This window comes from Cupressus sempervirens, chromosome 5 (assembly GCF_028749045.1).
Source record: "Cupressus sempervirens isolate cs-2001-9-10 chromosome 5, ASM2874904v1, whole genome shotgun sequence".
In the NCBI taxonomy this organism is placed as follows: Eukaryota; Viridiplantae; Streptophyta; class Pinopsida; order Cupressales; family Cupressaceae; genus Cupressus; species Cupressus sempervirens.
In genome coordinates this window covers 947,872,279-947,887,781 of record NC_143122.1, presented here as the reverse complement: position 1 = coordinate 947,887,781, position 15,503 = coordinate 947,872,279, and the positions used below count along the sequence as shown (strand labels likewise).

Here is a 15,503-nt window from a genome sequence, read left to right as displayed (position 1 = left end):
GTTGAGTGAGACTAGATTGTAGTCAGAGGAATTTTCGGCCAAGGTCCATATTTGTCCTAGCTTTCCCCCATGGAGCACACCACTCATCTTTGTGAAGAAGAAATATGGTTCATTGTGTTTATGCATTGATTATTGAAAATTGAATAAGGTGATGTTGAAGAACTAGTACCCCTTGCCAAGGATTGATGACTTGTTTGATCAAATGACGAGAGCAAGAGTGTTCTCAAAGATTGATCTAAAGTCAGGATACCACCAGCTTCAGATTCATGAGGTTAACATTCATCAAAGATCTTTTCATACATGTTATTGTCATTATGAGTTTACATTTGTACCCTTTGGGTTAACCAATTTTCCATTGGTGTTTATGAGTTTGATGAATGGAGTATTTTACACGTACCTTCATCTATGTATTCTTTTTTTCTTGGATGACATTTTGATCTATTCTAAGATTGTTGAGGAACAAAAGGTCCATTTATGCTAGGTTTTGCAACACTTACAAGACCACCATTTTTATGGCAACCTAGGTAAATGTAGATTCTTGTAGTCTAAGGTGAAGTATTTGGGCATATCATCATTAGGTGATGGTATTCTAGTGGACCCAGAGAAAATACAAGCTATTATGGATTGGTTGATGCTGACTAATATTTTGGAGGTTCATAGTTTCATGGGATTGGCAGGGTACTACCATCGATTCATGAAGGATTTCTCACAAGTGGCTCATCTTATTACTTCTCCCCAATGGAAAGAGAAGAAGTATGTTTTACTAGACCAGTGTGAGTCAATGTTTGAGACTGTAAAGGAGTGATTAACTAGTGTGCTAGTCCTTACTATGCCTAATCTTGTAGGTGATTTTATGGTTTAGACTGTAGTGCCTCTCATCTTTGCAGTTTGTACCTCGTCTATTTTGATTCAAGAGATATTTGATACTTTCATTTTATGTACTTTGAGATGACTTAAGGGTCAAATGTTATACCTTGATTTAGTACCATAGATGCTTTACTACTATGTTGTTTAGTTTATCATATTTGCATGTTGGTGCCATTTTGAGATGATAGTAGATCTATGATGATATCTAATTATCTAGTATTTGGACATAATTTCTAATTATGTTATGTGATAGATTTTATGCTATGGTTATTTACTTCATTCGTGTATCCTTATGCTTTCTGCAAACATCAATGATGTAAATAGACTAATTAGGTATTTAATGAATTTTTCTTTGGGTATGATATTATATATAATTGCACTTGATTGTGTGTTCTAGTGTGTAGGAATTATTTCCCTAGCAATGGCACATGGAGTTAGTGATTCAACTATTCATATTTTACCAATGTCGTCCCTATGTGGTCATCATTTCCTTATTTTAATTGTTTAAACTAAAACCTTTAGATGATTATTAAATCCAAACTTATCTACATTTTGTGATTAGACCAACAAGTCTATCTATACATTTAGGGGTTCACATCATTGTGAAAGTTGTTAAGTGATTTTCTATGATTTTGGGTTTTCAGGCTTTTCTTGAATTTAATTTTTGGTAGCTTTTCGTTAGGTGAATTCTCATTATGAGCAATAACCTATTTTTGTTTGGGTCTATTCAGAGTCTAGCTAGTCTAACTAGCTATTTTTCCTAATTGACTATTCACTCAAAAAGTAAATAAGCATTGAAAATGGGATTTTATTATTCACTTCTCACTTTTTGAAAATAGAAATTTGGAGAGCTTTTGAAGAATCCTCTTCTAAAGGATTTGATTTTTGTCATTCAGGGAGCTATGAACATGAGATCTTCATGAGGTTGGTCTTGTTGGATTTAGATAGGCTAGACCTTGCTTTGCTGCAATTTTTGGTAGATTCGATGAGCATTTTATTTTAGTGTGTGGGTTTCAGTTTTTGACTCTCTTAATGTCAGGTAGGGCTTTCTCATTTTAGCATTGTTGCTCTATTTCAGCTTCTATTTTCTGTAGTCATTTGTTAGGAGGCTAAGAACTAGTCTTCCCCTCCATTTCTATTTGCTGGTTCTACCCAGTTGGTTAGGTATGAGCATTTTCATAATTTTTTGGATGGGGGTTTGGCGTTTTGTGCTGGCTATTTTTGTATATGGTGTTCAAACTCAATTTTTTAAAATTTTTTGGGTTTTTTTACCCAAAGGTCAAATGGGTTTTAATTTCAATTTTTTTCCAAAAATTTGGGGTTTTTACCTCATTTTGTGTGCTACCCTATTTTCTTGGCACATTGTTGGTCATGGACTTGGATCATCTACTTGGATGTTAGTTGGACCATTATTTCACTTTTATGTTGCATTGGGTTGTGTGCCACATTCATCCTGGGTCTATTTTTTAGTTCATTAATTTTTTGCTATGTGTTCTCATCCAATCCTTATATTATGTTGTTCATGATGGTTGTGTACCACACATGAGTATGTGTGCATGCATTTGTTAGGTGACTTGTGATTCTCGATCTTATATGGGACTTCTGGAAGTTATAATCATTAGGGTTGGGTTGGGAATTTGAATGCCTATGGGCACTCATTGTTGCATGAGCATGGGTAGGTTAGGATAACATATGGAGGGGGCTTCTATCTCTATAGTTTGGTGTCTAGTTCTTGAGGGTTGGCATGAAGAAGTTTTAATTAAGTGATAACTAAAGAAAACATTAGATGATAATAAAACTTAAGATAATAAAATGTGTGTGTGGGACCCTTTGTTGATGATTTGAAATCTATGATTTGAGCTTAGGCTTGTCAATGCCAAGCAACTCTCCATGATGTCAGCCCCTACTTAGTAGCCCATAGAGTGTCTAACCAGGACTTGTAGTTTATGCATTGTTTATGTCTTGGTTTCAATCATCATACTACTTAGCATGTGTGTGTTTGTGGTTGGATCATCATGTCCATTAGCACAATGGGATTGGACCTATGGGTTCCACGTGGTTGGGAGGTGTAGCTACCTATACCATTTCTAGGGACTGGTGTACAAAGATGAATTTATGTCAAAGTGCGACCATTGTTGGATGTCTTCACTTGGTACTTTGGGTTCTAGAGTATGCTTTCTTGTGATTTATGCTTTTATTGGAATGCTTGTATATCATGTTAAGATGATGTTACTTATTGATAGATTTCATTATTTTGATGATTAGCATATGATAGATCATGTTTTTTTATATTTGTAGGATTATCTTATGCTTTACTTTTAGCATGTTCAATTTCCTTACATGTATATTGTAGCATGGTTTAGTAGTGACATCCTTTTATGATAATACTGATGATCTAGTTGGTAGCTTGGTATGTTACGTGTGGGGGATGGCTATGGTCCATGATGGCCTTATGATGCCATTATGGTTGGAACCACGTACTTAGTTTGGTTATTTTGCTCATTGTGATGTTATTTCTATTCATTCTGATATTTTTTTTAGTACATTGTGATGTTTTCTTCTGTACTTTCCCTTTTCTACTTGTTAGATGGTTAGATCTAGTTTTCATATTTTAGTAGTGTGTTTGAGTCTTCATGCCTTGAATTATGGATCCAATATTCTCTAGTTTGTAGGTTCTAAACTTAGTGTTAACTCTTTTTTTTATCCTTAGTGTTTTTTTTCTTTTCCTAGGCAACCATGTGTCAGCATGGAGTGACACAATTTTATGTCATATGCCCATTAGGATCTTGTCATGTGATACTAGAAAGTATTGCACCCCTTAGGAAGAAATTTTAGGTGATACTACAAAGTATCGCACCCTCTTTGGTGAAATGTCATACGATACTAGTAAAGCATCACACATCCTTAAGAGTAGGGGAAAAGTACAAAGCTATGTCACCTTTCAAGATGACTTATTAGAATGATTGAATTTGAGAATGTTTATCTAAAAAACAAATTTTTTCAAACATATGATCTTGATAAAATTATTCTAGCTAAGTTATATATGGTTTCACATTTTTCCAATTGGAAATGTCTACTAAATGAATGTTTTATACTAGATAGTATCCCATTACTAAAAAAATACAATTATTTCAAAAAAATGACTTTTCAATAACTCTTACTATCTATTATGATGCTTTTTTCATAACATATGAACACCATTTTATAGAGCTCCAAGTCAAGAATATTTTCATGTAGAGTTCATAGTGTTTTAATTAGATATAGTATATTGTAATTAAAAAATTCTACAAGTACATATTTTAACACTTGAGAAGATGTCAATTTTGAGAAAGAAAAATATTAAATAATATCAAAATAAAATAAAATAATATCATGTTCTAGAGGAGAGAGTCCTCTTCTAGAATCTATAAATTTTCTTTTGGTTGGAACATATTTATTTTGAAAAATTTGGTGGGAGATGAAAGCTATCAATTTTTAATAAGTTGAAATTTGAATTGTTATAAAAGAGAAAATAGAGGTCTAAAGCCCATTTTTATTTTTTATTGTTCTAGCTACATACATTATCGATAACATAATCTAAGATCAAAGGCAAATAAGCCTATTTCCATATAGTTTTGTGCTGGGAACTAAACCCTTAATTTCCAGCAATTTTTAGAAACTAAAATATATATTTAAATAATATGAAAATACTAAATTTAATATTCCAAATAAGTATTAAAAATTAGAATCCTAAAATTCATCCATTTCTACACATTTCATTAGTTTACTTCATTTGAAAATTCTAAATAGTAATACCAATTTTATGTCATTGAATGTGAACAACTACACTTTTGTTAGCCTTTTCCTTTGTAAAAGGGTGACACAAGTTTGTGCTTTTACCTAGTAGTGTCACCCTATCCTTGAAAGTGTCACCTTGCTTCTTTAGAAATTTTGCACAATACTAAAAATTATTGCCTAATGCTGATTTAAGGTATCACTAGGTATTTGCAAAAACCTATCCGAGCAAATAGTGGACACCTTTCGATAAGACCTAAATTTTTTGGGAAATGTTTGGAGTAACCTCTTAGGTTCTCTTCAATACTTTGGAATCACATTTTGGATTTATTATGGTTTTATTCAAACTTAGTTTTGCATCTTTAGTTGTCAGTCATTTTGGTCGATAGTGGTGTTTGGAGATTTGTTGGTGTCAGGATGTTTGGACAGTTTTCCATTGTGATCTTTGTGATCCTTGTATGTTGTTGCCGAGTGCATTCATACTTTTGTTTAAAAAAAAAAAATTTATCCCTGCTTATTTATCCTTATTTCCAAGGATCTCTAAGTGGGGCATTACATGCATAGACACATCATTGGAAAGTGTGTGGGTAGTATTGATGCAAGATGGTCATGTGATTGCATATGATCTAGAAAACTCAAATAGCATGAGATTAAGTACCCCATTCATGATTTGGAACTTGCAGTAGTTGTATATGCACTTGTGTACTAGAGACATTTCCTTTTGGGATGTAGATTTGAGATGCATAGTGATTACCATAGCTTGTAGTATATCTTTACTCAACCAAACCTAAATGCACGACAACATCATTTCATGGAGTTCCTATGTGAATATGATTTTGATGTTCACTACATCAAAGGGAAAAAAAATGTCATTTCATATGCCTTGAGCAGGAAGTGACATGAGATATTAGTTTTGTCATTGGGAGTGGATTTGTGAAACAATATCCTAGAGGCTTTTCCTAGTGACATATGGTACCATAAGGTGAAGGTGGAGATTGAGTCTAGAAATACCCTTGAGGGGATTATAGGTTATTTTCTAGAGTCCAATGGACCTTTGCAACACTTAGGGTGCATTTATTTTCCAGCTTTGGCAATCTTGGTACCTTGATTTTGTTGGAAGCACATCATGCACCATATTCCTCACATCCCAATGTCAAGAAGATGCATGCCAACCTTAGATAGTTGTAATTTTTTGCAAGGATGAGATGTGATGGTTTTAATATTTTTTCTTGATGTCTTGAGTGCCATAGAGTGAAGGTAGAGCATCAACATCTAGCAGGGCCTTTGCAATGACATACCATTCTAGAGTGGAAGTGAGTTACTATTTCTATTGATTTTATCATAGGGTTACCTATGTCATCACAATGACATGATTGTATCATGGTGACAATGGATAAGTTGTCCAAGGTAGCACATTTTTCACCCATGAGAGCATCCTACACAGCTTCTTTTGTAGTGCATGTTTTCTTGGAAGACATTGTTCAATTACATGGAATCCTTTGATGGATTATATTAGATAGAGATCCAATGTTTACTTCATCACTTTGGACATCTCTCTAACATGCTTTGGGCATCAAACTAAATTTTAGTTCATCTTACCACCTAGAAATTGATGGTCTGACAAAGAGTGAACCAAGTTCTAGAAGAGATGCTTCACACGTATGTGATCAATAGGTAGGTCAAGTGGGAGGAATCTATGCACCTTTTTGAGTTTTACCATAATAATGGGTACCATAGTTCTCTTGTCATGTTACCCTTTTAGGCCTTGTACAATAGACCACGTCATACTCATTTGAATTGGGATTGTTTAGAGGACCATGTGGTTTTAGGTCAAGAAATGGTTCAGGATATGGAGCACCAAACTGTTCATATAAGAGAGCATTTGGTTACTACTCAAGATAGGCAGAAGAAGTATGCAAATGCCCATATATTGGATTGTCACTTTTTATATGGTGATAGGGTGTTCTTGAGAGTGCATTTGAGGAAGATAACCATCTATTATGGGAAAAGCTCTAAGTTGGTGTCACATCTTTTTGGACCATTTGAGATCCTCAGGAGGATCAATCTTGTTTCTTATCTACTAGCATTGCCACCTAGCATATCACTGCAACCATGATATTTTCCATGTATTTTTATTGAGGCAGTATATTCTTGATGTGACCCATGTACTTCATTGGGATACTTTTTAGGTGGAGGACATGTAATTTTCTTTGGAGCCAATCCACATCCTTTAGCATCAGAGATTGGCCCTCAAAGGTTGGGACATAGAGTAGGTAAGGGTCTAGTGGGACCTGAACAATGAAAATTTTATTACTTGGGAAGATGCTATATGGTTGAGAGATTTGTACCCTTACCATTTTGCTAGCTTCCAAGAGTAAGCCTATGCCTATTGGGGGAGGATGTAGTTCCTCCCATGTTTGCATTGTGTATGTTGTTATATTCTAGTTTAGAGAGATACTTTGATACTCATGTTTGAGGACATTCAAGATGACTTGATGGTCAAATACTTTATTTTGATTTATCAATATCATAGATTTTAGATACTATGATGTTTAGTTTAATTATATCTACATGATAATGCTTATTGATGTGACGTAATGCTTTATAATGATATCTAGTTATTTTGTATTTGGACATATAATTTGTTTATGATTATAAGATAGACTTATTAGATTCTAGATACTTTGAATTGATGCTACAACTATTTACTTCATTCTTGCTTTGAAATGTTTTATGATATAGTGAGTGATTTAAATAGATCATTTTAATGTGATTAAATGAATGATTCTTAATGTAATTTAATGCATTTATTGCTTCAACTATATTATTATATGCAATCGCACTTGATTGTGTTGTGTACTGTCTAGGATTTACATCCTCAATAGTGGCACATGGAGTTGATGATTCAACTGTTCTTACCTAAACTTTTTCATCCCTATATGGTCAACATATCCTAATTAATTAATTAATTAAACCCTCCAATGTTTTAATAAATTTACACTCATTTGCATTATGTGATTAGGCATGCGAGTGTGTTTGTGCATTTAGAGGTTTGCATTGTTGCAAAAGTTATTAAAGAATATTGTGATTTTATAGTTTTTGGGAATTTTATATTTGATGTAAATATTTTAATTCCTAACATCTTTTTTGTAGTTTAATTCCATTTAATTGGAATTGTCCAATTTTGTCTGGGTTGAAAAGGGGTGTTTTATTGGGCCAATTAACTTTTCTAATATTATATTCCACTTTTTAAACTAAATATATATCCCAAGTGGGGATTATTTCTTCACTTTAAAAATAGGAATTTGGAAACCAAATTCCAAAATCCTCTTTGAAGGATTTACTATTCTGTTCATTGTAGGAGCTATGGGTGTGAGATTGTTGTGAGTTTGAGCTTGATGGATCCAACTTAGGGAGACCTTCGTTTCCCAAAATCTTTGGTGTTGGCCATGGGGCAATTATTTTATTACACACGTTCCTATTTTAGCCCTTTTGGCTACGTGGTAGGGCTCTCACATTTTATTGTTTTTTCTCTATTCTAGAGTCTATTTCTAGTAGTAAGTTGTTGGGAGGTTGTGAACTAGTGTTTCCCTCCATTCCTATATACTAGCTATACATGGTTGGGTGGCTATGAGCATTTGTACCATTTTGGACTTAAGGGTTTGGGGTTCTATGCCATTCTACTGGCTATTTTTGCATATGGACTTTAAACCCATATTTTATTTGTTATTTGTGAATTTTGTACCCAATGACATAATTGGTTTTAATTTCAAGATTTTTTTATTTTTGGTTTTCACATCTATTTCCATGTTGTCCTACTTTCTCAAGTTTTCTTGGCACTGTAGTTGGTCATGGATCTAGATTATCTATAGGGATATCTTTCCAATCCTTGATGTATTGGTTTTATTGCACTCAGATTCATGTTGAATCTATACTCCTAGATATAGGTTAGTTGAGTGACCTATTTTACTTTTATTGTTATGTTTCTCATCTATTCCTTGTTACTATGATAATCATATAGTTGGTGTGCCCACACATGAGCACATGAGCATGCACTTGTCAATTCTTACAAGAGTTGAGCTCTTGATTGTTGTCGGTTGAGTTATGTCCATTAAGGTTGGGTTGGGAAATTGCATTACATACAAGTAATCATTATGTAATGAGCATGGGTATGTAGGGTAGGTTGGTGTGGGGGGGCTTCTCTCTTTAATCTAGGTCATGTTCTTGGTATGGTATACGTGAAGAAGTTTCTAACTAAGTGATAATTAAATAAATTCTTTTGTAATTAACTAAGATAAGAAAATACTACATACCTATATAGATCCTTTGAAGGTATGCACTTTTTGGTTTATCTAATAGCCACATTGACTACATGGCTCATCCAAGGATGCAACAAATTGGCCTCCCAAGGGAGTCCTAAGGGGAATGATCTATAATGATGTTGACCTTGGGAGTCCCAATAAACCTACTCTCTAACAAAGTCCCTACTTAGTAGACCCATAAAGTGTTTAACTAGGACCTGTTTTTTTCCTTTGCCTCATGATCTTGGTTCTAGTCCTCTGTATTGTTTGGCATGAGTGTATGCAATGGATGACTATTTTTTGTGTTTGATTGGGTCACTATCTCCATTAGCACATTGGGAGTTGGCGTACAGGTTCCATGTGGTTGGGAGGTGTATCTACCTTTATCAATGTTAAGGACCAACATATAGAGTTGGCCTTCCTCCAAGTTTAGTTCTAGAGTTGGATGCTTACATGGTTCTTAGTATCTTCTAGAATATATTTCTATGTGATTTATGTTATTTCAATTCATTGAGATGGTTTATTTATGCACATGTATGTTCACTATGATGTTTCTTTCCGCATGATTACATTAGATGTTTGGAATAGATGTTATAGTTGAGATGTTAGTTTTATGTGATCTTGCTTATGCCTTTCAATTTTTATTCCTCAACTATTGTGGATGTAGTACCCCCTAGTGTTGAGGTTATAAATTTTTTCCCTTCTGGTTGTTCATCGGGTTGCTTCCTTACAATCCTGGGTGACAAAAGTTCAGCATTGCATGATACTAGAAAAGTATGGCATGCCTTAGAGATAATTGTTCTATGATATTGGAAAGTATCACAGAATAGTAGTAAGTTATATTGTGCAAAATTGGTAAAGTATCGCATGTAGGAGTAAGTTATATTGTGTGATATTAGAAACTATGACATGTTACTTATAAGAAGTATTGTGTGATGCTTGAAATGTATCATCTAGTAGTAGTAAACAATGTCGTACAACACTAGAAAAGTATCACTTGATTTCTTTGTGGAAACCTTCTTTGGAAAATAGTACGTAGCTATAGACTTGTTAGTTGAAATTTGAAGGGTATTTTTGGTACCCTCTTGGGTTGCACCCTTTCCTAGGTCTTCACACATTAGAGATTATTGGTTTCTTGTTTGCATAAACTTTCATAGTTCATTTTGGATGCATTGGTAAGTGATGAAGCTTGGAGATTTTTTGGATGCCTAGATTGTTGGGTTAAGTCTTTTGTTGCTATCTTTTGATTAATTGCATGTTGATGCATTTGATTCCATGCTTTTTCAAAAAGAAAATTGTATTGGATTTTATCTATCCTTGTTCCAAGGATCTTCGGGTGGGGCATTACATCCAAGTTTTTTTCTTCTCAAATTTCTTAATTCTTCATTCATTTCCTTCATCCAATATTCATTCTCTATAGCATATTTTATAGATTTAGGCTCAAACTCACACAATAAGCATGTATCATTCTTCAATATTCTTCTTGTCATGAATGTTGAATCTTTATCTCCAATAATTTAATCTTGTGCATGATGTCTTCTCACATACTTTTCCAAAATAGGTTCAACTCTTCATTTATCTTACTATTGTTCATTGAATTTAACATGTTCAACATCTTTTGTTCTCCCTTGCTATAACTTAGATTCCACTATGTCAACTAGTCTTCAATCAGAGTCTGTAACTTGGCTTCTATATCCTAATACTTGGGATTCTATTGATGCTTTACAAAACTCTTCTATAGAACCTTGGTATTACCTAGCCATTGATGCTTGACAACCACCTTGTTTAATTCAAGTAAGGTGCTAGGTTCACTTTTATGCATATAGAAAAACATTCTATAATCTTCAAGTTCTTTCTTTCATTATTCCTCATTTTCTCTATAAATTCATCAACACTAACATTTGCACTTTCCACAATTTTGTTAGTGTTAGAATTCAAATACTTATAAGCTTTGCTCTTAGTGGAATAACCTAGAAATATGATTTTGTCACTTTTGCATCAAGTTTACTTTTTCTTGCATCTTTCAATATGTAACACATGCTTCCTAAATCTTTAAAATAATTGACATTTAGTGCATATCCATACCATAGCTCAAAACATAGTTTTTTTGTTCCTTTCTCCACTTTAATTCAGTTAAGAGTGTAGAATGAAATCCTTACAACCTCTCTCTAGTACTACTATGAAAAATCCTTCTCCATCATTGTGTTTTTTCACAAACTATAATTAATATACTCCTTCTCTAAGCTATATCATTATGTGGTGTTGTCCTTGGTGCAATCATTTTTCTATTGATTCCTTTGTCATTTCAAAATATGTTGAAATCATCTGAGATGAATTCATCACCTCTATCTGATCTCAAACATTTCAAACTCTTTCCTATTCCTTTCTCAGGTCTATCTAGATACCACTTAAACATTTGAAATACATCAAAATTTTCCTTAAGAAACATCATTGTCATCATTGTAGAAAAGTCATAAAATAAAATAAATGAAGTATTTATCGCCGTAAAATCTATGTACCCAATAGGACCACACATTTAAGCATAAAACAACTCCAAAATATCATCAGAAGAATAGATCTTTCTCTTCAAACTAGACTTTGTCATTTTACTCACTTGACATTGTTTGCACATCACTTTATTAGGCTTGTTTAGTCTTGGTAACCCTCTAACTCTTTTCATTTTACTAAGACTTATGAAATTATCAAAGTTCACATGATTTATCATCTAATGTCATAACTAAACACCTCTACATTGTGCAAATAGACAAGTATCTTCAAATAGGTCAAGATAGAACAAGTCATCTCTTGTTTTCTCTCCACTTCCAACAAGTTCACTAGTAGCATCATAGATCTTTGCCTTCTTGTTATGGAAATCTACTTTGTAGCTTAGACTTATTAGTCCTGCCACGCTCAACAACTTATATTTCAAAACATCAACCCAATATGCATTGTCACATTTGATCTTATCATTCAGTTTAATTGATCCTTTACCTTTCACATGACATGGTGCATCATTACCAAACTCTACAATACTTGCACTATAATGTTCTAGCTTATCATACTTGTATCAAAAATCATATGATGTAAGAAACTACTATCAATTATCCATTATCATTCTTACTCACATGTGGGATCAATGCAAATTTCTCATCTTTATTAGAATAATCTTTCATTGTAACATAAAAAATATCTTCATTACGATCACTAAAATTACTATCTACACCATCCTCTTTAGCAATATTAAAATATTTCTTACCTTTATCTTTGTAGTACCTTCTATTTATGTTGCATCTATTATCTCTAAAATCTCTTCTTCCTTTGTACTTGAAATCTTTTATTTCCTCTTTATGATCTTAGTTAGGACATCTAGGAGCAATATGACCAACTTTCTTACATCTAAAATAGATAATAGGAATTTTACATTTGTATTTTCCTTTCCCTCTAGTAAGTATTCTAGATAAAAATGCTTCAAGTTTGTCAAGGTCATCATTAGATCCACTGCCACTTCATACATACTTGCTTTTCTTCTTTATCTTAGATCCATCAAGGGTTAATTGTTCTTTGAAAGAATCTATTCAACATTAGCAGAGGAGTAATAATCAAAATTTGATAATTCAAATGCAGTAAGTCTACCAATCATACTATTTAGGATTATATCATTACCAGGCGAACACTTTAGTTCTTGAATTGCAAATACTCTAATTGCATAGATAGGAAGTAAATTCCTCAACACCTTACTTATTATAGTCTTGTTAAATATCATTCCTCCAACTCCTTTGATAGCATTTACCACTTCTTTGATTTGGCTATAATATAGTGCAATATTCTTACCTTCTTGCATTTCCATGTCATTAAATTTTCCTCTCAATCATTCTACCTTAGCTTTCAATACATTCTTTTCTCCTCCATGGAATTTTTCCAATTTATCCCACATTTTCTTAGTAGTAGTGCATTCCTTCACATCATCAATATCTACATAGCTCAAGAATATTACAAGTTCAATCATCTTTTGGTAATGCTATTACTTCTCTTTCATTTTCTCTATCATCATAGGTCTAGGAACCTCAATGTACTCATTGCCGAAATAGTAGGATGTGGAATCTTCAATGCCAAATAAGTTCAACCTCATCAGCCTTTTCCGTGCCTAAAAGCTCTCCTTGTTTAGCTTGGTAATCTATCTCTTGTATATCTTGTTCTTTAACTTGATTCCCTTCAAAATTTTCTTACAAGAACCTAAGCTCAAATAACAATTGTTACAATGATTTAGACTAACTAAGTGGGGAGATGAGGGTATGTGTAGAATCATGGTGTGCGAAAAAGTGGCAATCTAAAAAAAATGTAGTTCTAAAATGCTTCAAAGCATTTCAAAATCTATTTCAACTATTTTTCCACCTATCTTGATACCAAATCAAAAATTAATACCTTTATAAGGCTTAGTATATCTTTGGATACCAACCCTACATTGTAAACTTTAAAAACATTCCAAAAATCTATTTTTCACCTTTTCTTGTGTATTATTTTACTTCAAACATGTATTTGACAATTGTTTTCTAACCAAATTTGATGAAATTAAAGGGTTTTGTAAGAAGGTTCTTAGTTTTCCATAAAAGTAATGTCTATCAACTTACAATTTTAGTAAGTAATTATTACTTTTTTTCTAATGGAGTGATGTATAAAATGTTGATTGACATATTGATTGAAAAACAACTATAACTTTCAACTGATACAACATTTTTGAAATCCAAAAGATGCATCACATTCTATGCTCCTTCTACTATAAGTAATATATATATATATATATATATATATATATATATATATATATATATATATATATATATATATATATATATATATATATATATATATATATATATATATATATATATATATATATATATATATATTGCAGAGTTTTGATTTAGTTAAGGTGGTGAGACATGAGAGTTTTCTTATTCCAAAAATACTAAAGTAGAAAATTCATAATTAATTATTTATTTAGAATAATAAACTCAAAAATATGCTTCACATCTGGGCATGAGTCCACTTCTTATATCTATAATCTTATTAAGAAATATTATCATTTACTTTTGATTGAGGTGGTAAAACATATGTCCAATTCTTCTTTTTTTCTTGAAATTTTTTTAGTATTGCATTAAAATTTATAATTTTTACCAATCAAGTTTTATTTTATTTTTTTAGATAAGGCCTAGTATTTTAGAGACTAAATTCAATTTCCTAAAGATTTTTTTCTCTCAATTTTTTGATAGAAAGTTCATAACAAGTTAAAAATTGCACGCCAAGTTGACATAACCACTTAAGGGCATAGTTTGGTTGACCGTAATCCTGTACATACCCATGAATCAGTTATCCCTAGGTCAAGATATATCAATTCAATTATTAATCACTTCAAACAACTTAATGAAACACATATACCCACTCGATCTCTATAATATAACACCAACAATTTAACATTTCATGCAATATCTTAACTCTCCATCTCTATAAGTGTCAAATATCAGTAAATAAACTACTATAGGATATGGCATGCATAACAATCAATATGAAAGAGGAGGCCATGCCACTAGAGGGGCATAATGATGTGGGACCAGAGCTTTCTATTCTCCCTACCTTCCCAAGCCCCCACAAGAGCAAGAATATGAGAAAATGGAGGAGGGCAACACAAGTGGCATTGTTGTAATAAAAGACAAGTGTATGTCTTGGAATAACTTCAATGCTAGAACCTCTAAAATGGGGATTGATAGAGAAGTTATGAACGTCCAAATCCTTGAAGAAAAATAGGGTGATATCCAATTGGAAGAACTTATAGAACCAATGCTAGTGGCCATCACTAACAATTTGAGGAAGGTGGGTATGAATATGCTCAACAATGAGAAAAACAACATGATTGAAAAATTTTGATCAATAAAATGGCTTTTTCATGAGTTGGAGGAGGTAAAAGAAAGAATGGGGCAGATGGAAAGCTAGGTGAAGAAGAATGAGCAAGGGAACTAGACTGACCTGGGGGATTGAATGAAGATGGTTGAAGAAGGGATGAAAAATATGGAGAACTTCAACCACAACATGGATAACTAGATGATAACATTATTAGTCTAAGTGGCAAGCTGAAAGCTAGGGGGTTTTTCATGTAGACGGATGGCAAGGACAATGATCAAGATAATATAGAAGAGGACACCATAATAGACATAACCCGAAGCCACATGGATCAGAGCTATGAGAAGAACTAGGAGATCACGGAGGAGGAGTTTCAGAGAGCCAAAAAAGTGACAAAGACCATCTAGGACCTTGAGAGGAAGGCAAGGGAGTAAGTGAAGAAAATACAAGATCTGCATTTGGCTTTTGTTGTCTCAATAGGTTTTTTTTCTTTTTTTCTTTTTGGCTATCTTTTTTCTGGCCTTCTATTGCCTATTGTTTTATTGTTGGGCATTTTTTGTTAACTTTGTACCCTTTTTAATGTAAGATCTTTTGGGTTTTAGGATCTCTGTAAAACTTGTTTTTCTTAATTAAAAAATAATAACATTAACACATAAAAATAACACT

At 32.8% G+C, this 15,503-nt stretch overlaps 2 pseudogenes; both read right to left on the bottom strand.

Annotated features, from left to right (window-relative positions):
• Nucleotides 1–15,503, bottom strand: part of LOC149559092 (1-aminocyclopropane-1-carboxylate oxidase-like) — a 248,430-nt pseudogene that overhangs the window by 194,788 nt on the left and 38,139 nt on the right.
• LOC149559093 (GDSL esterase/lipase At2g23540-like) overlaps nt 1–15,503 on the bottom strand; it is a 67,633-nt pseudogene that overhangs the window by 51,608 nt on the left and 522 nt on the right.